Consider the following 27,480-nt stretch of genomic DNA (forward strand, 5'->3'; position numbering starts at 1 on the left):
TGATAAATCACACGGGCACACCTCCTGCGTTTGTGGACACTTAACGATTGCTCATACCAAGCGTTCTCAATCTTCGCAGCCTCCTTTTTCTTCCGTATCGCCACAGACTCGAACGGCCTTCCCGCCAACATCACTAATACGACTTGTCCATCTTCATTCACAGAACTTGTAACTGACCATTTTGTTAAATAATTATTTCTGGCGATGTTTTGTTATCTTATAAAAACCCACCCCATATGTAATGCCCCTACGGGGGACATTTAAGGTAATAAACTGAACTGAACTGACCGACCGTATGTTGACTTGTGGGCATGTCGGTCAGACTATCCTTAAGCATCTATTCATTTATTTGAGCATTAGTAGAGTGAATAAAAGAAGAGAGTAAAGGCAACGAGGTTAAGCAGTCGTATTTCCGGTTCGCTACCCTGCACCAGGGGAAGGAGATAACCTGATGACGGAGCCTCGGAGGGCATCATTAAAGAGGACACATCTGTTATTGCAGTCAGCAACCATACCCCACCTAAGCTGCTCGGGTGAAATATCGCTACTGAAGTATCCGGCAACATTCGTTTCCCTTTGCCTCATTCTAGTCACTTAGCGGAACGTTTGTTCCCGTTGCGTATTATTTCGGACCACTTCAGAAAAAAAAAGTATATATATATATATATATATATATATATATATATATATATATATATATATATATATATATATATAAAGTTACGAGCAGTAAACAGCGCTAAACAGCAGCGCAAAGAGAGGGACACAGAGGAACACAACGCTGTTTTCTGTGTCCCTTTCTTTGTCCAGTTGTGTAGCGCTCTTTACTGCTCTTAATCATGAACCAACCAGCCAAAGTGCGTGCTCTTCTGTAGTTTATAAGTGACCAATTGTGGGAACTGAACCGCTGTCTCTAAATTACGCCAACCCACGACTTCGCTTAATGTGAGGACGTGAGTTTTTGTGTGGTTCCTGAGAAGGTGGTGAGTGGGGGCGCTGGCCAATTAACATGCCCGATGCGGGCACAGTCATGCTTCCTGGGGCCCTAGGGTTCCGAGATAACAATTGTCATGTAAATAAATATGCGGTGGAAATTAGCAAAAAGCGATTGGAGGATTGGTGGCTCAAAAGCAGAGAGGTGACGTAAGGTTAAAAGTGTAGGAAGACGTATTTAAAAAAATGGCAGATTTTAATAACCTCCAAAACTGTTAAACAAAAATAAAAGCTGAGCATGATGGCAACTGCCATCACCACGTTTCAAAGGGGACGCTCCTACCTTCCATCCATCCATCCCCAGAGTCCGCTCTGGTATACATACACAATAACCAAGAAAGTGGACGGGAATACGCCGCCGCTAACTTCCGTGGTTGCTCAGTGGCCATGATGTTGGACTGCTAAGCACGACGTCGCGGGATCAAATCCCGGCCAAGACGGCCGCATTTCGATAGACTGCGAAAACCCCCGTGTATTTAGGTTTATGTGCACGTTAAAGAACTTAAGGTGGTTCAATTTTCGGAGTCTCCCACTACGGCGTACCTTGAAATGAGATCTTGGTTTCGGCACGTGAAACCCCATAATTTAGTTTTTAAAGCGATGCCATAGTTCTACATCATGGCGTGAAAATAAAGTAGCTTAGCTGGTAGGAGCATTGCGCACGTAATGCAAAAAACGTGGGTGAATATCTCACCTCCGGCCAGTTGTTCCTTCATCCACGCTAATTTCCCTTTATTTATAATTTCTATATTTTATTGAAGCAAACGAGTAATTTTCACTATGCTTTTCTTGTTGTCATTGCCTGTCGGCTTCACGTGGTTGTGGCTTGGGGAGAAGGAAACGCAAGAAGGAAATCAATAAGAGGCGCTTAGTACAGTTGTAGTTTGAGGAATATAACCTGTGGGCGGACTTACAATTGCTTTAGATAACCTACACTTGTCTCAGGTTTACAGCAATGAAGTTGACGACGATGACAACGCAAATTACCCACGTCATGAAACGAAGCTTGTACGCCGCATCCTGACCACGATGAAAAATGAACCCGCTCATTTGCAGGTTTGACACTAATTCCTGCGCTTCAGCCGAAATTAATGCCGAGAGTCCAATGCGCAGCCTAGCTTTCCTGCATCGCACCTTTTTATTTTTGCGAATCCGCCGTAACTAATCTTGAAACCCGCCGTCCGCCATCAAACTCCATGTCTCAGGCAAAATTTACCGGCTCGTGAATGGGCTCAGCGGCTGTTTTTCAGCCTAGAGAAAACATTACACAGGAAGCAGCTGAACATGGAGGTCAACGCGTTCTCCAGGCCAGGAAAGATCATTAGAGGTTAAGTGGAACAGAGAAAAGCTGCCGAGAGTAAGGTGTGGGCTCCGAATGCGCTGAAAACAAATATACATACAAGCGCGCCTACACGATAAGCCACCAGAATGCGAAAGCCAATGCCGGAAGGCTGGGCGAACGAGGGCGGCATTGCATTCCACGCAAGCACCAGGCGCATCGAATCAATGCCTAGCTTCATTAATCTTCATTAGTAGCCGCCAACTGACTCGGTTCCTTTACCGACTTCTCATAAAACACAAACGTTCGATTCCTTTGCACACCTGTCCCCATGCATACTTCGCGCCTTCCTCCGTAAGGTCACTTTGATATTTTTTTCTTTTAAACAGGCATTAAGTGCACCAATATTGCCCGTTGATTTTATCATGAACAGCCGGGAACATCAGGCTCAAAGCGTTTGAGACTTGTCCTTTATCATGAATTATAGAACATTTGAACATTTATGGCGCCATATGTGCGACCCGTGTGTGGACACGGTTCTTGACTAGAGTCTAGCATGACTATATTGCGGATGTTTTTGAGAACAGTGAAAATATGAAAAAGACAATGAACATAAACACGATATCCAAGTATTTTTTCTTTATTTCTTGTGCGTCCCCGCAGATAGGCCCTTTGAGCGAGCCCATTGATCCGTTTTTCCGTTGCTATGTGACAGTATGCAAATGCGCGCTGGCGTAATTATACTATTCTTTCTTTATCTGCACATCATTTCGTTTGTTCTTGTTCTGTTTAAAGAAGATCTTAAGATCTGACGTTTGTAGGCAGGATGTATTTTAGATAGGACATATCTATTTTAACGCACTTTGGTAAAAATTAGAGAAAATGAATGAATAGACAACAAATGTCACGTTTACAAATTGACGTTTTTGTAAGGAGGTACGATTTTCGTTGAAATTAGATTCAACGGCGATTACATAAGGCGACAAACACTATTCTAAAACTGTCAATTAGCGTTCGTGCGCTTTGATTTACATGCACGTTAAAGAAACACACTGGGTAAAATTACTGCGGAGTCCCCCACTATGGCATGCATCCTCTTCATATCGTGGTTTTGGTACGCAAAACTCTAGAATTTAATTGAACTTTAATAGATCGGCTGAATGTATATACCAGTGAATCTTGGAGAACAAGTTCGAGCTCTGTCTGCTGGTACGCTCACCGTACGGCAGTGCTCGCAGCATTTTGGACAAGGCGCAAGGAGCTTGGAAGGATCGACAAAGTGTAATGAAAAAAGAGGGGGACAGCCGAAGCGCGCAAGCAGGATCGCCAACGCAGTGCGCAAGACAGTGCTCGACCTGAACCAGTGTTCTTTGATGCGGACCTTTCTGGATTCACGGCCCACGCCAAATAAATCCCTTTTCAAATGCAAGATTTACACGTCATCTGAAGGTTCGGTCAAACTTTTGTGTTCTTCACCCCCTTATTGTCAACGACAGTCGTAGAAACCGCGGCTCGCTGCACCGTTCCGGCGTCTTGCGCGGCTATTCGAAACAGAGGCAGTGTAGGCCAATTGAACGCTTCGCCACGTGATAAAACGTGGCGGTGCCCACGGGAGCCTGGCGACAAGCGTATATAGGCTTTTCAGTAGACAAAGGCTTTCTGGCCTTTCTATGCGAAGAAAGTATAAAGTGACGTCTAAGACACTGTGTAAAGCCTACACGTGGAGATCACCTTGGAACCCAAGGTTAGTCGTGCAAGACTCATATTATATAGTTTCTTGCGTGCTCACTGCTAATGGACGTGAAAGCGACCCTCCTGCTCGCCACATAGCTCCAACTTCAGCCCACGTCTACGAAACTATTCACGGATTTCTGTGATGTCAACACAGGACGTCACGTCACGAAGTGCACGAAAACGAGGGCACCCGAACCGTGACTGGAAAAGTCTTCTAGCCAAGCTCCTTTTCTGTGCTATCAGGAATGAAACATTGCGCTGGAACGGAGCAAATGCGTTCTATCCCCGCGTAAGCGCACCCCTGCTCGCTTTCCTGTGTCCGGCGTCCGAGACCATGTTTATCACTGTCGTGCGCGCTTTCGTTCGGCTCTGCGCGAGTACCTCGAACTACGCGCTATACGAATGCTACGACGCCGTTGCCTACCGAGATGCTTTAGCTTAGCTGGACACGAAGGAGGGCGGACGATTCCAGTTCTGCCGCAGCTGGCGGCGCCGAGACAGCAATTTATGACCGTGTCCGGTGTCGCCACAAGTTCCGCACCAACCATCGCATCCGCTGCGAGAGAGTGCTGCACTTACCCACCACTTCCGCATATACATTCGGGCAGCTTGCGAGCTCAGTGCATCACTTTCACTAAGTTGCTGACGAGTGAAGCACACGGCAAGATGAAGTGGAGGGGGTAGGGTGGGGGTAACCGCGGGGCAGAAAGGGGTCGTACATCGTCCTCTAGTTCCTCATACTTGCTTTCCTATGGCGTATACGGACAAAAGGTCACGCCATGCATCGTGCCACTCTATCAAGCAGTGCGTCTGTGCAGAGCTGCACGATTTATCACATTAGCTGTAGTTCTATACGTTAATAATAGTGGCGGTAAGTTGTTAGGAGTTGAAAACTGATGGGGCCGAAATGCAAAAGAAAGAAAAGCCACGTGGCGTTTATTGTGTCCAAGGTAAAAAACCAATGGAGAACAAAATTTATCCAGAGTCTCCACTACGGGTGTGGCTCGTAATCGGATTGTAGTTGTGGCTCGTAAAACTTCAGAATTTATGAGTAGAAAATTCAGTGTCACGGATGTTGGCACTGCTTCCCTCAAGGTAGACACCGGAACTTTATTTATTATTTATTTATTTATCTATACTAGGGAAGCCGCCCACCTCGGACGATTTTTACCGTCGGCTCATTTCTACTAATAAAGTTTATTCCTCGTCCTCCTATACTGCAATCCCCGCTGGGGATTTTAGCAGGGTAGGAAACAATACATATGTAAAGAACACTACAGCATAGGCAACGAAGACAAATACAAATCAGGTCAACAGAGCTTGAACATAGCCGTGGCACAGCAAGATAACAAATTTTTACTTAATACGTGAAACAAACGCCGAAAGTGATGATTTTAAAACTTTGTCATTGGTTAGGTGATTCCATGCAACCCCTGTTCGTGGAAAGAGGGAATACTTAAAACAATTATTACGCGTACTAATGGGGTTATTGTTCGGCTATGTCGTTGCCTAGTTGCATAACCAGACGAAAAGTAATTTTTCCCGTGAGATCTGCCTTATAACGACCGTTGATAAGTTGAAAAAGGAATTTTAGTCGTGATACACGGTTTCTTTACATTAATGGTGGCAGCTTTGCTTTTGTTAAGAGGTCTGTCACTGAAGGTCTGTCACTGAAGGTGAGCCATTAGCACCCGAACTTTCTAAGGTTAACTTTCTCGTAAGAACGCGCCGAACGCAATGCTGCTCAGCTACGAAGCATTGAAAAAAAAACAAAAAACAAAAAAAAACAGAACAGCAACAAAAAAAAGAACATGGTGTATTCAACATGATATAGCCGATGATCATATAGGCCTGCGCATCACAATATGTGCTTTAGTGTGAAGCAAAGACTGTTTGTTCTTTTTTTCATTTCTTAGCTCTTAGTAAGTAGAAAAACGTTCTCGAGAGATGCGTGAGTCAATGCACGCTAGAAAGCAGGAGGTCAACTTGAGTGGTGTATTTCCTGCTTTAGGAGAACTGGGAATTGAGCTAGTTGGTGTTGATTCATAATTAGCACAGCGCAAACAACGAAGATGAATGGGAGACATGAAACAACAGGGCCATGCACTATCAACTGATGTATTTTTTTTCTTTTGGGGGTGGGTGAACAAGTGTTTTATAGAGACGTCAAGCTTCTTCTAGCGCATGCTCGCCATATCTATACGCCATCATATCACTATCTAAAAAATATCTGGTTAGGTATCTGGCCATTACGATATTTTGATGCCGGCCTGTATAGTTAGTCAATTGTTATCTAAACATAGGCCAATCTCCTTAACAGCACATTCATGTTAATTACTCGAACACATTATCTTTAAACATATTGAATTTGTTGAAACTAACAAACTTTTATGCGGTTTCCACCATGGTTTGAGACGTGGCCTCAGCACTATAACACAACTGACAGAATTCGTTCACATCAGCAGCTCTTTAGGCAAAGGTGACCAGATTTATGCTATTTTTACATACTTTGCAAAGGCGTTCGACACTGTTTCACACGCTAAACTTATGCACAAACTGTTCGCTATGTTAAAATATGCATCCTTGGGTGGCTGGATATCGGACTTTCTTTCCTAGCGCCCACAATAGGTACGTTTCAACTCTACTAATTCACCCTTGATGCCTGTTACATCAGGGGTTCCCCAAGGCTCAGTACTGGGTCCTCTTTTATTCCTGCTTTATATTAATGATCTTCCCGTACGCACTTCAGTGAAATACGCCTTTTTGCAAATGATTGCGTTTTATATCATACCATTAAATCTCCAATTGATCATGTTGTCCTTAACAATTCTTTCGCTGACTTCTGTAACTGGTCCAAAGCAAGGAAAATGAATATAAACTTTTTCAAAACTGTCTCTATGTCCTTTACGCGACGCTCATGCCCTTCCTTCTTTGCCTATGCCTTTGATAATATTACTTTAAATAGAGCGTTCAAATTCAGATATTTAGGTTCCCTACTAACACACGATTTGGCATGGTCGAAACACATTGAAGTCACCTGTAACAAGGTCCTTAAAGAACTAGGTTACTTACATCGTACGCTGCGTCTTGCCCCCCAAGAAACTAAACTTCTAACATATAAAACCCTCATTCGCCACATCCTAGAATATGGCTGAGCTGTATGGAATCCATACAGACACTGTGACATCGAAAAACTAAAATCACAAAAAAAGGCAGTGTGTTTTGCTTGTAGAAGATATGAGAGGGACTTTTCGCCGTTCAACTCTTTTCACCTACTTGGCCTCACTCCTTTTGGAGAGCGTCGTAAACTGCAATGCCTAAAATTCTTTGAGACGTTAATCAATTCTCCTCACCTCTCCTCCCTAGATAACAATTTGACTTTTTCCAAACCCTCACCTACGAAGAGTCACCATGCTCTAAATATCTCAACCTTTTTTGCACGCACTGATTCCTTTAATTACAGCTTTTTTACATCAACAATTGAAGTCTCGAATTCATTACCGGGCAAGATCCCTTCACTACCACTGAAACAATTCAGGCAAGCTTATTTATAATTGCTTATAAACGTTTGTATGTTTGTTGTTCATCTCACTCGTGCAATAGCCTCATTTAGGCGGCAGTATAAATAAATAAATAAATAAATAAATAAATAAATAAATAAATAAATAAATAAATAAATAAATAAATAAATAAATAAATAAATAAACAAACAAACAAACAAACAGACAAACAGACAAACAGACAAACAGACAGACAGACAGACAGACAGACAGACAGACAGACAGACAGACAGACAGACAGACAGACAGACAGACAGACAGACAGACAGACAGACAGACAGACAGATAGATAGATAGATAGATAGATAGATAGATAGATAGATAGATAGATAGATAGATAGATAGATAGATAGATAGATAGATAAATAAATAACTAAATAAAATGGTGATGAGAGGGCATGTAGTTACGGTAAGCATGCGCGAGAGGAAGCTTGGCGTCTATAAAACGCATGTTAAAAAATTGTTAGTTAATAATAGTCAACGCGTGGTCCTGTTGTTTCTTGTCTTCCCTTCGTGTTCGTTGTTTGCGCTGTAGTAATTATATATATGTTCACTCTAATGTTCCGAACGTGGTCAAAAAGCCCATTCCATCGATATAAGAAGCGTCGCCAGTCTATATATTGTGGCATTGTAGTGACGTTGAACAATTGAATTGAACAAAATTGAACAAAACGAACAAAGTGAACGAATTGAACAATTGAATTGAACAAAAGCGCGAGCAAACGCAAACTAGACGCCTCGCAGACGACGCGGCGTGTGTGAGCATATTCTGGTACTAGTACTCCGCAATTCTCTGTCAAACGAAGCACCAGCGCTCGCGTAAATGCGGCCTATAGTTACAGCGCCGAAATAGTTAACGCGATTATGGAAAGAGACAGTCAACAAGAGCGCACACTACCATAGAGCCCAGTGGCCGAATTGACTGTAGCGCACCAAGCGGATGGAATTAACGCCTTCCGGTTTCGGTTTTGGGCGCGCGTGTTTCCAACACGAGCTAGCACGCGTTGCGCCGGCTGCGCTAATCGGCGAGGCACTTTTCTTTTTTTCTGCTGCTCAAACACGCGCGTTCTTAGTACAGAATCGTTGTATTTAGTACAAATGATGGCGAACGGTATTCACAAGCCTCCATCGAATCTATGCCACGTGTAATTTCATAAGTTAGACACAAGACATTCATCCAACATTGTGGCACCAGGTTAGCAGGAGTAGCTCTCGTACGAAGCTCCACCGGACGGCATCAGCTGAAAAAATTACAAGCATGTCACTTTGGTATTTAGACCTTGTAGGAATACTGCGTGTGGAGTTGAAGCGTGCGAAAGTCGTGAATGAGCGGCATTACAAACCAAAGTAATTCGCTTCTACGTACACATGGCGTAGAAAATACGCGGCTCATCCCAAACAATACCTTAAAATATGAAACCATCTGATTTGCAAGCATTCCCAATTTCCGGTCATTATTTTCTGTACTTTAAGGGCACAAATACACGGGCGACTGCACGTTTCCAAAAGAGCTTGCCCTCAGCCGATGCGATGGTAAACCACATACACACAAGTGGCCACACTACAGGCTCTCAGCCAGACCATGCTGGACGGTGGCAGAATTCCTTCTAGTAACACTCAAGACAAATAAAGCCTGTTTTCAGTCGATCAGAAGACAGAATTTTAAGTTCTTGGTTTTTGATCTCCTAGGCGTCATCTTTTGGGCGTTCTGCCGGCGCAAGCAAGACACCCCATGTGTTATCATTCCTGGCAGTCGCTCGTCGCGTTTTCACAAGCGTGAGTACCGAAACAAGGTATATGTTGTTGCGGGGTCACAAAAAGCGTCACAAACTTGTTCCGCTGCGATTCAGTACACGCCAAACTTACTTTGTCACCACGACCGAGCTGCTTTTCGCTAATTGCGTCACAAGGCCGTGTGCGGCCCTGTGCTTCAAAGGTGCCCCAATAAGTAACGAAATTAGTCACAATCATGTTGGGTGTAAGCGAAAACGCCAAATCTTGTCCCAGTAATATTCAGTACACGCGAAACTAACTGCGTCACAAAGCCGGGTGTGGCGAGCATGCCCAAAAGCTACCGAAATAATGGTAAAATAATGTTGCCGCTCATAGAAAGCGTCGAAAACATCTCTCAGTGTGAGTCATCAACGCAAATTAACTACGCCAGGACGGCCGAGCTGTTTTTCGCTAACAGCGTCACAAGTCTCGGTTCCATGCCGTAAGAGCCTAATTGCTTAATTGAAATGCGTTGCAGACTGTCAAACAAAATTTCTCACCTTGCCATATCCCAATAGCGCAGTGGCGCCGTACCGAAGTGCACAAGGAAACGCAGGAAAACGCAGGAGCCCACAAACAGGCTACGTCCAAGGTCGCCGCACAGGCGAACTTCCCATGTGCAGCCGGCCTAGCTCGCTTCGGTGGCGCGTCTGGCGTGCCGCTAGCTTGTTGCTAGATAACGCAAAAAAAAAAGACTCGAAGTATAAGTTCATTTATAGGCAAAGCCTTTTAGTTTTAGAAGGAAAGAATAATAAGAATAAAACATTGTTCAAGTTCATTTCACATTTTTTTTCGGATGTTCGGGTCAGCTACCAAATGGGATTAACGCTAGGCGTGACGTGTTTCCCGTTGCGAGTTTTTGCTCAGTGGCCCCTGTTGTTGAATTTCTTTCTCTGTGACGCGGTAGCGTTAAGGGCCCCGCGTTGCAGAAAATCCGGCGTCAGCGTCCAGCGTCTGACGTAGTTCCCGCAAGAGTCGTTGCGAGCTACGCACACCCAGCCACGCAGGTCGTCCACGTATAGCGCAAGGAATTTAGTGAACTAATCAAATTTCTGAAGGTAAAATACGTCAGAAAATCGTAACGTACGACTTACACGCAACCTTCCGACATGATAGCGTCGGATTGTAATTAGAATAAAAGTGAAAATATAATTATGTTACGCGGGAATTCAAAAACACAAACTCCCCTTTGCAGCCTTTCTACCATCTTAGAGAACAGTCATGGCCTTCGCCGGCGGGCAATTCTCAAAGGACATAAAGTGGGCGCGCCCTGTACCTTGCAACACCTCCAGATGGCGCTCGCTTCCGCGGAATCGCAGAGTGCCTGAAATGCCTGCCTTCGTGTTTGTGTCTCTCTGTGTGCATTCTTCATTTTTATTTATTTTTTATTTTTAAACATTTCCTCTATTGTCTTCTTTCTAACCCCTATCTCCCAACCCCAGTGTAGGGTTACAAACCATAGACTAATATCTGGTTAACCTCCCTGCCTTTCCTCTTCATCTCGCTCTTTCTCTCTCCCTCGCCGAGCGGCGGCGAAGGAGAAACCATTCCGGGAATCCATCGCATCACGGTCCACACAAGAGGCCGCGTTTCTACCAGAAAGCTCACATTCATGCATCGCATTCGCGGCCAGCGTTTCCAGGTAAACATTGCGATTGTATGAGCTGCAGTTGGTCCCTGACTGCGTAACAAGCAGTCAGATATATCTTTGAATGCTATCGCTTTCCACTCTTAAAGGCGAAGCTTAAGCCTCCTCCCAATTTTGTGCTGCTGTGATGTACCCCCGACGCCGGCATCCGGAGGAGTGTTCGCACCGATGGCCTTGTCGTTCGGGGCTCCGATGTGGGCTGGGTTTCACGCAATAAAAAAAAAAGAGAAAGAAAGGTTGCCTTGCATGAACTATACCCGGTCTCATAGTCGGTGTTTAGCAGAGCCAAAGCTGCGAGGTATGGGAACGCAGGTACTTGCGCAAGGTGAATACAGCTCGCATGTCTGCTCGTACATCACATTTGAGTAGTGTTGTGCAACGACGGACACTGCGGACCTTTCGGATGCTGCGGGCGTCGGTAGGAAGCCACAACACGTGGACGAAAACATGTTTGATGTGTTTGTTCACCTTCCTTACTCGCCGAGGCGCCGTTAGCTTACAGAGAGATGCACGGAGCTTCTATACAGAATGGCACAGCCCAGTGTGCCTTTTTATGCCTAGTTGCCATGGTACGCCCTAAAGCATCGTCCTATATCTAGGCTGCTACTGCGCCTTTCCTTCCGGCAATAATCCGACCAGATCATTGGTGCATGCGCACTAGTTTTACGCCATTTCGAAAATATTAAATATCAGGTCTATCCATATAGAAGAGCACCTGCAAGCAATGCACCGATTGCAGAAGCGAATGAAAGAGAACAGAGAGTGTAAGCGCGAGAGTGGGAGAACGATGCAAAGAACGAATGTCGCCAGGGTTGCCGTTGGGAATTTTTCAAAAAGAGCCAGAACTGAGGCTAAAAGTAGCCAAAAGTAGCCACGCCACCTGGTCTTGGCGCCAAATTTGTAGCCAAGTAGAAAAGTACCATTATTATAAGCAACTTTTATTAATGAACAATAAATAATATCATTTTGAATCAACACAAGAACACAGAGTAAATAAAGAGCAAGGAAATTTGGTTCTCTTGCTTGGCCTTCAAGCATCAGGTACGTTGCAAATAAATAAAAGTTCAGTCCGCGTAGTTTATCTAGAGTAGATAGTGTTCATGCCGGAGTAATTTTGGCACATTCTATTCAACAACTCAGCAGGAACGTCAAACGATGATGCTGTTTTTTCTTGAAGTCGTAGCCCAAATTTGATTCGCAGAATCGCCATGAGCAAGTCCAGCTTCATTTTGTTACGGATCTCTGTTTTCGTCAAGTTCACGCAAGAGAACACGCGCTCTGCATCAGCGTTAGAAATTGGAAGGGTCAAAATTTTCAGTGCTCCTTGCGCCAGGTGTTGAAAAGGGCATTCGCCGCAAGGGTCCTTGTACGATGCCGCTGCGTGCCAGAAAGTCAAACATGATGCGCGATCAAGTGCACCGCTAACACTCTGCAGCTGGCGTATTTCAGACTCCAGTTCGATTGAGGAACATCCAAAAAAATGAAGCGGTAGCTTCATTTTGCATTCACGGCTCTTAGCACTTTCTATGCCATCGGGATTTATGGCACACAGTCTTCGAAGTGCAGAGGAGGCATTTGGAAGTCGCTGCTGCAGTCCCATCGCCATTTGCCTCAAGAATTGGAAACAGCGCTCCCTCACGGCCCATTGGTCTTCAATAGGGACTAGTGAAATCTTCTCTCTGAAGACGTCACCTAGGTCCACTACCTCTGGTTGCAGGAAAATCGACTTCATTTTTGCCAGGTCTAGCGACAGCAGACTTGCCGTTGTGTTGTGCCTCAAAACTGATGGATTCAAAATCCGCCTAAGAATTTCCAAATACAAATTGTCTAGCTCTTGGAAGGCAACCAGTCTGTCAGTTGTGTTTGTTTGGAACATTTTGTTCACTCGCCTAACGTTACGGAGAACTGAGGCAAGAAACACGAGGTAAACATAATTTTTTCTGTCTCGATCCATCTCTCGTAAAATGCGCACGTTGTAGCTGCGATCTTCTGCTTTCTCAAAAAACTCTTCGAGAGAGTGGTACTGCGCCAAAATTCTTTCTATAGAGTCTGCAATAGCAAGCCATCTCGTCTGCGAAAGCGACAGAATCTTGGGCGGTGGATTTGCACTTTCATCTTCCACTGTCATACTGGCATACAGTCTCTTATAAGCATCTTGCCGGCAGCTGCTGTGTGCACAGTAGTTGTAGGTTTCTCGCACTAAGTGCTCAACCGCAGAAGGAATCGCCTCCATCGACTTGGATGCCACAAGGTCCAGGCTGTGGCAAGAGCATTTGATCAGAATCAAGTCTTTGTTGTCCTCACTAGGACGACTGAACAGAGAATTGTGTTTGCCGCACATGGCATTTGCACCATCGGTGCAGAGTCCGAGACAGTTCTTGATCGATAGGCCGTGCTTGTCCAACGTCTTCAATACCGTGTTGTGAAGCGTTTCTGCCGTTCCATCAGACAGCTCTACGAGATCAAGAAGGGTGGTTGCAATCCTGTTTTCTTCTAAACTCAGAAACCGCACAACCATGCAAAGTTGCTTTGTCGTGGATACATCGGTTGATTCATCCACCATTAGAGAATAGCTGGAGCCGTTCAGTTGTTTGTCCATGTTTTCCGTGAAGTACGGGAAGAGAACATTCGTAATTATAGCCATGCACTTCGTTCTGTGCAGATCAAAATCATTGAATTCGGAATGCAGAATCTCACCAAGTTCGTCAACAGCATTTATGGAAGTGTGCACTGCAGTGTACAAGGCGGTCCTTAGCTCTCGGCGAGCCTTTTCATAGTACGTTCGACTCGAAGACGCTAGAAGCTGCGGCAGTTTTTGTTGCGAACTTGGGATTACTGCGCACTCGCGGTGCTTTTTGGTTTCTGCGTGCTTCAACAGATCACTGTAGTGGGGTCGAATGTTGCAATTGCAGTACTTGCAGTGAGCACTCGTTCCGCCGTCACGGGACGAAATCCATCCTGTAACGCATGGTAATATGCATATTAGATACTAAGCGGCATGCGACTAAACGCCTAAAGATTAGTTTCCGTTTTGCTTACCGCTCAGTTTCTTGTGCTTTCTCCATTCTTCTCGAAACGTGCGCTTTGCTCTTGCGTCTTTTCCCATGGTAGACGCCGGTGTCGGCAAGCCGAAGGCACAAAAACAGAAGCTTTGTCGCCTTGGGGTACACAAGTGTTATTTCACCTGTACTGCTCGTTCCTCTCTGGTGTCATGCCGTGCACACGGCTGCACCTAAACGCATGGTTTCGGATGCATGACTCTAACGGAGAAAGTACTCTAGATTAGTGTTATTTTCTCCAGATGGAGGGCAGCGTCCTTGCGGCCTTTGCTTCGCCGTGCGCTAGAATTAGCGTTATTTTCTCCTGATGGCGCGCAACGTCCTCACGGGCTTTGCTTCGACGTGCGCCCATCACCCAGAGTCCGTGCGTCTGCGCACCCGCGTCTGCTAGTTGGTCTCCATGTGCGCACCGCCGGCGGAGAGAATATATGCGTACAGGACGCGCGCGCTATGGCGCGCGCGCGTCAAGGCGACCGGAACAGCCATGAGGAGAGCAAAGCTTTAAAAATAATTGTTCTTCTTTGTTCTTGCTTGCTATTGTATATGCAATTGCAAAAAAAAATGGCTAGTGAATGCGCCAAAATAGAAGTTCAAAGTAGCCAGAAAGTAGCCAAGGAGCCAACGTGAAATTTTCATCGCCAGACGGGGTCGAAAAGTAGCCAATTTGGCGCAAAGTAGCCACCAACGGCAACCCTGAATGTCGCTACCTTGTAAATGTATTTTAATCTAGAGACCTTCGAGCGGCCAGGTTGGTGGCGCCACCTGGTGGAACAGAGCTCAACAAGACAAACACTGCTATTACTGCAGTGATGAAATGTATTTTGCTTCGCTGCTGGTGTAAATTTTGGGAAGCGACGCAATCGTAACATATTAACTTTTCAATTTTTTTTCGACAACGACACTCATGTAGCGGAATAAGGTGTCTGAACATTGCGGTTAGAAGGAGTGGCACAAGACGTAGCTACCAGCGTTGTTGATGCTGTAGGCCTCTCCGGCAACCCAGGAAACCACAAAAGGTAAGAAGTTTGCGGACACCGTAAAAATAAAAAAGTGGCTGTGGCTTAGCTAAGGTTAAGCCCAGGATGCGAAGCATACTAGCCTTTATTTTAGTTGTTGAACCACTGTTTAGCCTGGTGAACTGATGTTGCTTGGTTATATTTGGTTCGGCTAGACGAAGAAACAACTCATGCGTTACTCTGCTTCGCCTTCAAGAGTGGAACGCGACAGCGTTCCCGTCGACCCGCCAAGGGGTGGAAGACAATGGGCTACGGCGCAGCGACTACGCGCCCCGCATTGGACGCGGTGAGCGTCGAGCAACGCAGCGTTCGGCGCGGCAACGAAATGTGCGCCTGAGCAAGCGACGCACTCCTGAAGAAACAGCTCGTTTCTAAGGCAACACCAAATTCCCTAGAGGCGCTTTTGTACCGCTTTGAAGCATCGTACTCGTGGCTCAGTCAGACTCTGCCTCTGGACACGGACGCGTTCGGACGCAAGATGTCGAGCTCTGCAAGAGCGGTTTCAGCGGCCGCGTCTGGCCGTGGTAACAGGTCTTCTGTCGCCCCACCGGGCTATCGGTATCTACTACCGACTTTGCCATCAGGCGAAACTATGAAGGAGTGTCTGTTCTTACATTGTGACGTTGCCGGGAGACCATACCGCCTCGAAGACTTCCGTGACCCGCTGCAAGAACTCGGTGTATTGAAAGACGTGACCGGTATTGGGCCCTTCCAAATGACGCATGTGTGGCTCATCAAGCTACGATCTCCAGAGGTGAAGGAAGTTCTGGTTAGAGCGGGAGGCCTGGAGGTAAAAGGGCGCTTTTGCGCTGTCATTGACCCAGTGCAACAAGACATCACACTCAAAGTGCACTGGGTTCCATTCCACGTTACCGGGGAAGCATTGAAGAAGGCTTTCGACCACTATGGCGAAGTGAAAGAAGTAAGACAAGAAGATTGGAAGGTGAGGGGCTTCGAGCAAGCTGGGTCTACCACGCGTATTGTGCGGATGACGCTCCGAGAGAACTTAACACCGGACGCTCTGCCCCATTTGTTCAAGATCTTTGGTGGCTCTGTGCTGGTTGTCGTTCCCGGGAGAGCTCCAATTTGCCTGCGGTGCCGACGCAAAGGACACATTAGAAGAGACTGCAGAGTGCCAAGGTGTTATGAGTGCCGGGAATTCGGCCATGAAGCACTTGATTGCGTACGTACGTATGCAAGAGTTACCGGCAGCACGCAACCCGACGACGAATGTCTGGAATTGATGGAAGAAGAGGTAACGGAGAAACTGACAGCGTCCTCGGAAACGCCGGTTCAACAGGTGGCAAGTGTCGCAAAAAAGGTGGCAACGCCATCCGCGTCGACACAGGACGCCACAGCAGGAAGAAAGCAGAAAGAAAGAAGAAGGAATGAAGAAGAGAAGACACCGCCTGCGCCCGCAGAAACGGACCCCGGGTGTGACACGTTTAACGTGGAGATGGACGCGGAGCCAGAGACGCCATATGAGACGCCGGATGAGTTGGCCACTGAGGAGCCAGCCGTGCCTTCCAAGAGGCACCGAAGCGATGCTCCAGAAGAGGAGACGCCGGCTGACAGTGTTCAGCGCCTGGAGCCGCAGTGGATGGTGGTCCGGTCGACCCGGGCCAAGAAAGGGAAGTCCGCCCCAGCACAACGGTCAGCGTCGCTCACCCGAGAAGGGCAGGCGACGCAGTGACCAACGCGACTGGTGTCGCGGGTGCCCGTTGAAGCTGTCGTGCCGACAGGGACGCTCAGTTTGTGAGGGTTGCTATTTGCTGGGGGCCTTACTGTTGTTTTGCTCTTGCTCTTTGAAATGGCTATGTCGTTAGCTCCATTGCGCGTGGGAACCCTCAACGTTAGAGGTTTTAGGGCGAGACGGCGGCAGCGTCAGCTCCGACGCGTAATGTTGGAAGAAGATTTAGATATATTGGCGATTCAAGAGACTAAAATAGAGAGTGAGAGTCAGACTGATAGTATGGTTGCACAGTTTAGTGACCGCTATACTGTATGCGTTAGTCATGCTGTTGGCACAACGGCCGGATGCTGTATGTTTATTAAGAAAGGTTTGGGTATAGTTGAGGAAACAGTTCTAAGTTGTCAGAGTGGTCGATTCGTGCTGTGCAATTTTGTATATTGCAACATAAAATACCGAATATTATGTGTGTATGCACCAACGAAAGTGAATGACCGGCTAAGTTTCTTTCAAGAAATATCGCATTATCTGAATACAGACAGATGTTTGATAGTGTTAGGAGATTTCAATTGCGTTTTGAGCTCGGACGATCGTTCGAGTGATGGATACTGGGCTGATAAGAGCGTTGTCTTTCTGAGGGGGGCCATTGGAAGAGCTCTGTTGGAAGACATTGCACATTACGCGAAAGGAGGCAATAATCGGCATTATACTCATTTTCAAGGCAATAGCCATGCAAGGTTAGACAGAGCTTATCTTTCGCAAGAAATCGCCACAATGTGCGATGACTACAAGGTGCTGAACATAACATTTAGCGACCATTGTTTAGTAGCCTTCACGATAGGGAAAAAGATCACCGCAAAACCTGGAATGAAATGGGAAACATGGAAATTAAACGCGAAACTCTTAAAGAACGACCAATTTCTAGAAAGTGTACGCACAGAAATTGCCAAAGCAAATAATGACTGTGAAAAAGGATGGGGTGAGCGATGGGAGCGATTTAAAGAAGTCGTAAAAATGAATGCCATAGAGCGAGCAGTAGAAATACGTTTTAAAGAGCGCCAAGAGGAAAATAACCTTAAAAAAATGCTTCAGGAATTTGTGGATGCCGAAACTGCAGCGCCAGGCACATTTCTGGAAGAAATAAGGGAAATAAAGAATAAAATTGAGGCTATCGACACGGAAAAATACCGTGGCGCACTTATTCGCGCACGAATGGGAAAGATCTTGGCTGATGAAATGCCAACAAAGCGTGCATTGGGAACTGAGAAAAAGTATGCGAGGAGAAACGAAATAGTTGAGATTAAATACAAAGGGAAAATATCTAGAGATGCCGAAGAAATTAATTATGCGTTTACGGAATATTACAGGGAGCTCTTCAAGTGTAGAATACCGAGCAAGGCTGGGTACGAAAGCCATTTTCTAACCACTCTACCTAGGTTAGACGCCGAAGAAACAGATAGATTATCCGAAGATATCACAGTAAAGGAGATCGAAACGGCCATTGAAGACCTTAACCCTGGAAAATCGCCAGGACCTGATGGCCTAACAGCAGTTTTTTACAAAGCCTTTTGCTCGAAGATAGCCATCTTATTAGAGCGTGTTTTTATGGAGGCGTATCAAAAAGGTCGTTTGCCACCGTCCTTTAAAAGGGCGTATACAGTCTTGATACCAAAAAGCGATGACGCAAATAAACTTAACAAAGTAACAGGCTACAGGCCAATTACGCTGACAAACGTAGATTATAAAGTTTTAATGAAGATATTTGCGCGGAGACTACAAGGGGTTATTGGTGCTTTAGTAGGACCGCATCAGACCTGCGGGATAAGAGGGAGGTCTATATTTACTAATATCCATGTGGCTCGCAGCATTCTTGAAACATGTGATGCAGATTTTAGGAAAGTCGCTATGTTACAAATTGATCTAGAAAAGGCGTTTGACAGAGTATGTCACAATCTCCTGTTTACAATTCTTGGCTATGTCGGTGTTGGATCACGGATAACAGAGGGAGTTAAAATGGCATACAGTAATTGTACAACTAACCTCATTGTAAACCATGAGCTAACTGAAAGGATTGAAGTGCGTTCCTCTGTTCGTCAGGGGTGCCCCCTGTCACCTCTTTTGTTCGCAATATATCTAGAGGCTCTCTGTAAAAGAATTATTGATAGTCCGGATGTGCGAGGATTCAGCCTAGAAGGATGTGAGGTACGTTTATTAGCTTACGCTGATGATGTTGTTGTTTTCTGTGAAGATAAGGAGAGTGTTCGAGCTACCATGACAATTATGCGTGAGTTTTGTGACATGACGGACAGCAATATAAACCTGGATAAGTGTGTCGGCTTGTGGCACGGCCGGTGGCAAACAACGCCGCGTGTTTTTGAAGGTATGCAGTGGAAGCTCACGCCTGGGATTTATCTTGGTGTACCATTAGGCACACATCGAGACACTAAAGACTTATGGAATGGCAAAGTGCAGGAATTAAAAGCTCAAACTGATACGTGGGCTGGACGTGACCTCTCTATATTTGCACGTGCGGCTATCTGCAGAATCTTCTTGGTGAGCAAGCTGTGGTATCTCATGCAAGTCCTGAGTTGTTCCCGATTCAACTTCAAGAAATTCCATAGAGTATTTGCTGTTTTTGTGTGGCAGTCTGAATATGAAAGAACAAGCAGGAACAACTTGTTTCGCAAGTTGGGTCAGGGGGGCTTGTCATTACCAAATTTATACTTAAAGCAACTGATTTCTAGATTTTTGTTCTTACGAGACACGACAAATCCTTTCTTACGAACAGTTATTCAAGTCCGATTGAGCAATGCCTTACCTAACTTTGTTGTCTCGATGAGGGAGGGTGGGTGTTACGCAACGAGTAAATTTTTACGTGAGGTGGTCGTAGCATTTAGATTTTTACACCACCACTTTTCCATAGAATATTTGGCTACAGTCAGTCGTAAGCGGATAAGCTCGGATTTAATAGATATTATGTTCCCAGAACCATTATATCGATTAATGCACCGCGAAGGCCAAGGGAAAGATGTCCTAAAACGTGTGAAGCGAATGATTGTACCAGGGGGAGTGAAAACATTCTTTTTTAAACTACATACTAATACCTTGCCTGTAAAAACGTGGCTAGAAGAAAGAGGGGACTATTTACCATGGGGTACTAACTGTTTGATTTGCAAGAAACCAGAAACTATAGAACACGTTTTTCTGGACTGTTGGAGTGCGGTCTTCTTTTGGGATATTATGCAAAGAACTATTAAAAAAGAATTGCCGTTAACAGCTCATGGTATCCGTTACCTATCCACAGAGCAAGACAGTATACCTTATGACATGTTCTTTCTTCTCGGCCTTCACAGTATCTGGAGAAACCGCATGGCTGTAAGGAATTGTGATATAAATGTGAGAACAGTAAACTCGTATTTTGCTGAGAATATCAGTAAACTGCGGGAAGTTTTTCAGAAGTTAGCGTATGACGATGATCTGTTGTCATTGATGGATGCCCTTGCCAAAATGAAAGTTTTGTAATCTAAACCGCAAGCTTCAAGCGCAGCGGTGGGAAAGTGAATATTGTCAGATGGTGGGAGCAGTATGTATTAATGTATTTGTTGATTGTCTGGAAATAAAGAAAAAAAAAAGTACTCGTGGCTCAGTGGTAGCGTCTCCGTCTCACACTCCGGAGACCCTGGTTCGATTCCCACCCAGCCCATCTTGCAAGAGTTGAGCCAAAGCCACCTAGAAAATCAGTCTCTGTAGCACGCCGCAACCTTCGCTTCTCATTCCAACGAGCAGCTGTCTCCAGGAGGCATCTCACCTCGTGAGTGTCTAGCAGAGGCAAGCGCAGCTGCTTATATACCGCCGCGACGCCGCGAGCGACGGCGCGAGTTGGAGCCCCGTTTCTCCGCCGTCGTGACGTCACGGTGTCACGTGGTATTGAAGGCGACACCGCCGCGCCTGAGGAGCTGGGTTGAGCTCTCGTAATATGCTTCGCATAAAAAATTTGTTTTAACGTACACGTGCCATTATACTAACCGCAGCAACACCCCCCATTTCAGCACCTGGTGTTCTTCGCTACTGCCACACCCCTGCACCCATAAAATGAAATAATACCATACGTGTATATAGGATACTTCGATCATAGTTGCGTGAGGATGATCCTGTGCGCGGAAATTCCGTACGCTCTAACTGATTGCCGTTGCGCTCAGGCAACAACGCGGCGGTATTTCGCAGTTTCAAAGCACATGTAGCATATGGCATGGAAAGCGCTACCCGCGGTACCTCATTGTGCTCTAGGAGCCAACGGATCCGACACTAGGAGACTGGAAGTGCGTGGAACCCCGAAAACGCGGCATAATTGGCGGCTGCGCGCGCGAGAAATTATTTAGCAGCGTCGTCGCTGAGGTGCATCTGTCAAGTGTGGAATGTCTACGCAGTCATCGCGGGTGCTGTGCGCTTCCCCGTGTGGCTCGGAAACCGACTGCGTACTCGCGACGGATGTGCTTGATGCAGGAGGACATTAACGGGATTCACGTTCGTTAAGCTGAAACCAGAGCGAAATTAACGCAACTGAAAAACAACAACAACAAACAAAAACGTCAAACACTGCGCGCTTCTCACTAGAAAGCCTGCCTGGGTGCTGAGACATGCAGGAATAGCGGGGAACGAAGAGACGGACAGGGTAGCTCGAGGGCTTGCAATCCGAGCACCCGAGGAATCCACACTCGAAAGTCGACCGCCTGTTCCAATGAATACTCGGCTTTATTGGCACACTACTGGGGAACCAGTATACGATATCCTCCCACACATAAATCACTCACCAGGGAAGAGGCCACTCCAGACAGGAACTTTCCCCAACTTAAACCTACTGAGTAAAATGTAGCCTACCAGATGCGAAGCTATATGCCCGGGGTGCGGTCAAAGGCCCACCTTGCATCACATCACATGGGAATGTCAACTTATGACACCAGTCTCCAAAATAATAAATCCAAGTGCGGAACAATGGGAGGCACTGCTGGCCAGCGACCGCTGCGAGGACCAAATTGGTTTCGCGCAGCGAGCACGCAGGGCAGCTGAGGCTGTTGGAGCCCTGGACAAAGAGGCCCATTCATGATAAACCCAGTCAAGAGCGTCCAAGAAGACCCCGACGGCCTACAACGAAAGATTTTGCAGAGACCACTATATGTTTTTGATGATAATGATGATGATGATGATGGAAGGACCTACAGTCACACACTCGTCAGTAAACTGGAGACAAAAAGGCCTTCTGCCGTTCACCCCCGAAGAACTCGCAGGTTAAAAAAAAAAAAAAACCAAGCATTTAGCAAATCTGTGCAAACAGTGAGAGCCATATGTATACATGAAGAATAGATCTGGCTGACAGCCAGCTGCTAGAGGCAAGCAGGGCTTCCTAAATGCGACTTTCATAGTACGAAAATCGCCCATGATGATCACTCAATATTCACAGACATCACTCAAGCCTACTGAAGTTTGCATGAAATCCGTTCGTAATGCAGAGAAGTCCGCCATCTGGCACAGTGCCCAACCATTCTGTGAATGTTACATTCGAAAAGTCGCTTTTGAGTACTCAAGAGCTCTCTGGTAAAACGCTTTATATTTGGATGGCCGAAATCAAGCGCTCGTAACCATATCGCCTGGTTCATTCAGAACACCGCGCCCAAGCTCAGCCCACTCTTCCACCTTGGACCTTGAACAGTGATCTAGTCCGACATAATTTCAGTCACAAGGTTCATGCGGTTGCACTGGGAGCAGCTAACCGTTCGGCTGGGGCATGCTTTCACTTACTCCCATCTCGAGAGGGCTTCGCATTGATGTAAACCCAAACGGAGCAGGTTATGAGTCATGGCAGTCGAATGTACTTGCGGCTTAGTACAGCATATATGCGGAAGTTCTTGTGCAGGATAAAACGCGCCATAGTACGCAGTGCTCTTGTGGCCACCCAGAGAAAGATGTACACCACTTCTTCCTCGAGCGCCCAAGACACGTAAATTCATGGTAAACGTTAAGAGCAGATTTAATGCTAAAGCTGCTACGAACATTGAGCCTGAATAACGATATTTCGCACATGGCCAACAGTGATGCTTCCGAGAAAGGCCCTTGTTGCTTTCAATATTTTCCTGGAAGATACCAATATTTTGGATTTATATTAAATTAGATACCCCTGAGAGACATATCTGGGGTGTAAGTATAAGCTTGTCATGTCGTGCAGTAGTTACGTAATGAATGAGAAGAAATGGGGTTAAGCAAGGGGCCTGGCTTTTTAATAATCATATCATAAGAAGTAAACAAAGACACCAAGACAACATAGGGGAAATTACTTGTACTTAATAATTGAACTAAAGAAATGATAAATAAATGGCAATGAAAGTGGATGGAAAAACAACTTGCCGCAGGTGGGGAACGATTCCAAGTCTTCGCATTACGCATTAGAGCATCGCACACGTAATGCGAAGACGTGGGATCGTTCCCCACCTGCAGCAAGTTGTTTTTTCATCCACTTTCATTGTCATTAATTTATAATTGTTCTTAAATTCAATTAGTAAGTACAAGTAATTTCCTCTATGTTGTCTTGGTGTCTTTGTTGGCTTCTTATGATATGAGTAGTTATGACATGAGTACCTAGTACTTTATATATGCACCCTTATGTTTTGTGCGTTCTTCCGCAAATTGAGCTCCTGCATTCGTTCTCGTGCAATTTGATGTACTTGAGTTTATATGTGCAACTGTATGCATGTGTGCCTTCTGTGGGTCCATGGACTCATGTACAAAACTTTTTCTTCAGGCTGTCTGACTGTATCTTGTGATGCATTTGCTACACATTTCGTAACAAATTTTCTGACATATTTCTTAGCGACGCGAAGAGAAGTGGCCGGCACCACCTAAAGACGCCATACTCTCATATTAAATTATGTCAATAAAAAAAATTGCATTGCCTACATTAAGATTATTTACTAAATTTACCATTTTATCTCATAGATCTTAAAGATTTCAATTCTTAAATCGTACGGATGTACCCAAGGTGTGCTCAGTTTTTACAAGGTTGCACCCCAACGCGCCTTCTCTTTGCCCGCGTGTTCTTGATCCACGAGCGTTAATTAGCTCTCAATATTTGACGCTGCCGTTCCCGGATACGAGACTAGGAAAGTACGAGAGCACGGGAAAAAGACTGGTTTTTACTGAGACTGCTCGTCACGATTGATTAAAAAAATATTATGGGGTTTTACATGCCAAAACCACTGTCTGATTATGAGGCACGCCGTAATTGGGGACTCCGAAAATGTCGACCACCTGGGGTTCTTTAACGTGGACCTAAATCTAAGTACACGGATGTTTTCGCATTTCACCCCCATCGAAATGCGGCCGCCGTGGCCGGGATTCGATCCCGCGACCTCGTACTCAGCAGCCCAACGTCACGATTAAGACTGTGAAAGCACAGAAGTGAGCATGGCGTCCATATATCTCAGTCGCAAACGTAATTTGCCGTCGGCGTAGAAACGGCCGCTTCAACCAAACTGCACGAAACATCCCCTGTATGTCATTACAGTGCAGGGCAAGTCGTACATACAGCTCGCATAAAAAGGTACACTTCGAATGAAATTGATGTAACATTTGTGGTGTGCTGTATGCTTCTAAATCCGGGTATTTGCCAAAGTTGCAATTTTAACAGCAAATGACAAGTCTTGCAGTAAACTGCTGAAGTCACATTCAGCGTCCACCGTATCTGTCGTAGTGACCGTCCGAAATGCGGGCCCATTTCACCCCTGATCTTCCCCTCACTTCTCACAATTTCGTGGGCGTGGGCTTCAAGTTACGATCAATTGATTAATGCGGGGGTAAGGCTTCATGTGGGCATAGATGCAGTTTTCTTGAGCACCAAATACACGTTTCTTTAGCTTTACCAGCTATGCTCAGCGACCGCGGGGACTGTCAAGTCAGCCCGTTTAATTTGCCTGAAGCCTCTTGCATGCCACATGCCTAAGAAAAGAAAGAAAGAAAGAAAGAAAGAAAGAAAGAAAGAAAGAAAGAAAGAAAGAAACAAAGAAACAAAGAAAGAAAGAAAGAAAGAAAGCACAGAGGTTTCCGCTAATAGGAAACAACCGACGTCGTTCGCCGAGTGCATACTGAATAGCGTCAATATATCGCGCCGCAGAAAAAATAGGTGCTTAACCAGGGCCCGCTGTGCCTGTGTCTTGATGGCGCAATTTAGTCAACGCGCACCTAATCATCGATAGACGCAGAAGAGTGCACGTCTCCGGCGTTATGCGCAAGAGGGGCTTAAACTTGCTATCAAAAATATGTTCAGTCGCATTTTTATTCTAAAAGCGATTTCTTTATAATTTTCTTGCTGTTCAGTCATACAAACTGAAAACGGAGAAGGAAAGCGAAACAAAGTGAAGTTGTCGTTTCTTTTAAAATCTGAAGTTTCGTACCGCTGCTGTTGTTTCTATCAGAAAGGGAGCATGCGAAGCCGTGGCTGTCCTTTGTTAACGACGCTGGTCTTTGATTGATCGATTTCTGGCCACCGAGAGACCGAAGAAAGCCGGCGAGCAGTGGTGCGAGCAAATGGCGGAGATGGATCACGATGGTGTCTTCATGAGACACGAGGCATACTAAGCCCTCCGCGTACTTAGTTGAAGCTTTTACGGTGCCTTGCTTCCTCTTCTTCTGCCTTTCGGCTTCCGCCTTTAAGATCACTCCAACTGCATCTTGAGCCCACGGTCACTAACTAAAAGTTTTTTGAATGGGTTTCTGCAAAACAGCCACCACCATTTTCAGTCATGACACGCTGTCCCACGCATGCACTGAACTTAAGTTCAGTGTGTGCTCAATTTGCTTTGATGCCCATTGCCCGATGCTCCAGTCACGTACTTCGCCTAGAGAGAGAGAGAGAATGAAGAGGAAAGGCAGGGAGGTTAACCAGATATGAGTCTCCGGTTTGCTACCCTACACTGGGGATGGGGGATAGGGGTTAGAAAGATGACAGAGAGGAAAACGCTAAAAAAAAGGAAAAAAAAACACGCACACATGGAGGCACACACACAAAAAGGCGTTCCAGTTAAAGTCGTTCACTCAGGCCGGTAGATCGCAAAAAGCGCAATAGCGCTTGCACGGCCTTCTTCTGTGACGGTAGGTCCTTTCGATGTTGTAGAATTCTGTTTTCGGATAGCGCTTGGTCGTCCAGTTTGTCAAGTTCGTGGCGAAGGCATGCCCTCTGTGTACTGTACTGCGGGCAGGCACACAGAACATGGCCAATTGATTCTTCATGGCCGCAGTGGTCACAGGTTGGGCTGTCGGTCATCCCTATGCGGAATGCATAGGCTTGAGTAAAGACAACGCCCAACCAAAGTCGATATAAAAGCGTGGCGTCTCTACGGCGAAGCTGTGATGGCGCTCGAAGACTTAATGTTGGGTCAAGTGAGTACAGTCGCGTGTTTCTTAAATGTGGCTCATTCCATTGCGACGCGGTGCACTGCCGAGCAAGTAGGCGGAGCTTCCGTGCTGCGTCAGGTCTAGAATGAGGAATCGGGACGCAGCGCTCCTCAGTATGGGCTGAGCGGGCAGCGTGATCCGCCCGTTCATTGCCGATAATCCCGCAGTGACTTGGAAGCCACTGAAAGGTTATCTCATGGCCTGCTTCACTTATATGTTGCAAAGTCTCTGTAATATGGAATATTAGTTGCTCGTGTGGTCCACGTCGTAGAGGTGACAGTAGAGACTGCAGTGCCGCCTTCGAATCACAGAATATTGTCCATTTATGTGGTGGTTCATCACCAATGTGATGAAGGGCAGTAAAGAGCGCTACGAGCTCTGCTGCCGTCGATGTTGTCGCGTGGGTCGTCTTAAACTTGATTGTTGTAGCTTTCGCCGGTATGACGATTGCCGCCGCGGTGCTACTTGGAAGGACAGATCCATCAGTGTAAATATGCGTAGAATCACGGTAGTTCTCGTACAAATGTAGTAGCGTGAGTTGTCTAAGGGCTGGCGATGATAGATCAGCTTTTTTCGAGATACCAGGTATTGTGAGGTTGATTTTTGGTTGAGCGAGGCACCATGGAGGAATCGAAGGTCTCGCAGCCGGGGTAAAACAAGCTGGCAATGATTCGTCATATGCGTTTATCGTCCGGCTGAAAGATGTGTGTGGTCTGTCCGCTGTTAGGGAGGCCAAGTGGTGACGAGGAGTCCTGGTCAGATGCCTTATATGGGTCCTGAGCACTTCAATTTCAATGTGGGTCTTGACAAGGTGATCTCCAGCGATTGCTATCGTAGCCACTGTTGAAGCACTCTGAGGCAGGCCTAGACAGATCCGGAGCACTTGACCCTGAAGACTTTGTATTGTGCGTAGATTTGTTTTACCAGTGTTGTTTATTGCTGGCAAGCTGTATCGCAGAAATCCTAGGAAAAGCACCCTGTACAGTTGCAACATCGCACTTGGCGACATTCCCCAGGTCTTGCCAGCGAAAAACTTGAACAGGTGGCAGATGCCTGTTAACCGTTTTTTCATGTATGATACGTGTGGGCTCCATGACAAGTCCCTGTCGATTATTACACCTAGGAACTTGTACGATCGGACCCGTCGTATTATTTGGCCATTTATCATTACACTGTAGTTGGCCATGGGTTTGCGCGTAAATGGCACTAGTGCGCATTTCTCTGAGGAAATTTCCAGGCCTCGATTACGAAGGTAGAGAACAGTTTGTGTGGCGGCTTTCTGGATTC

The 27,480-nt window shown here is 46.0% G+C and overlaps 1 long non-coding RNA gene across 1 annotated transcript in view; it reads right to left on the reverse strand.

Moving 5' to 3' along the window:
- Positions 1 to 27,480, reverse strand: part of LOC135916473 (uncharacterized) — a 744,131-nt gene that overhangs the window by 99,163 nt on the left and 617,488 nt on the right. Inside the window, exon 4 of the long non-coding RNA XR_011507319.1 lies at positions 9,840 to 10,011. This is a non-coding gene — a long non-coding RNA (uncharacterized lncRNA). The remainder of the gene's footprint in view (positions 1 to 9,839; positions 10,012 to 27,480) is intronic.

This window comes from Dermacentor albipictus, chromosome 7 (genome assembly GCF_038994185.2).
Source record: "Dermacentor albipictus isolate Rhodes 1998 colony chromosome 7, USDA_Dalb.pri_finalv2, whole genome shotgun sequence".
NCBI lineage: Eukaryota > Metazoa > Arthropoda > Arachnida > Ixodida > Ixodidae > Dermacentor > Dermacentor albipictus.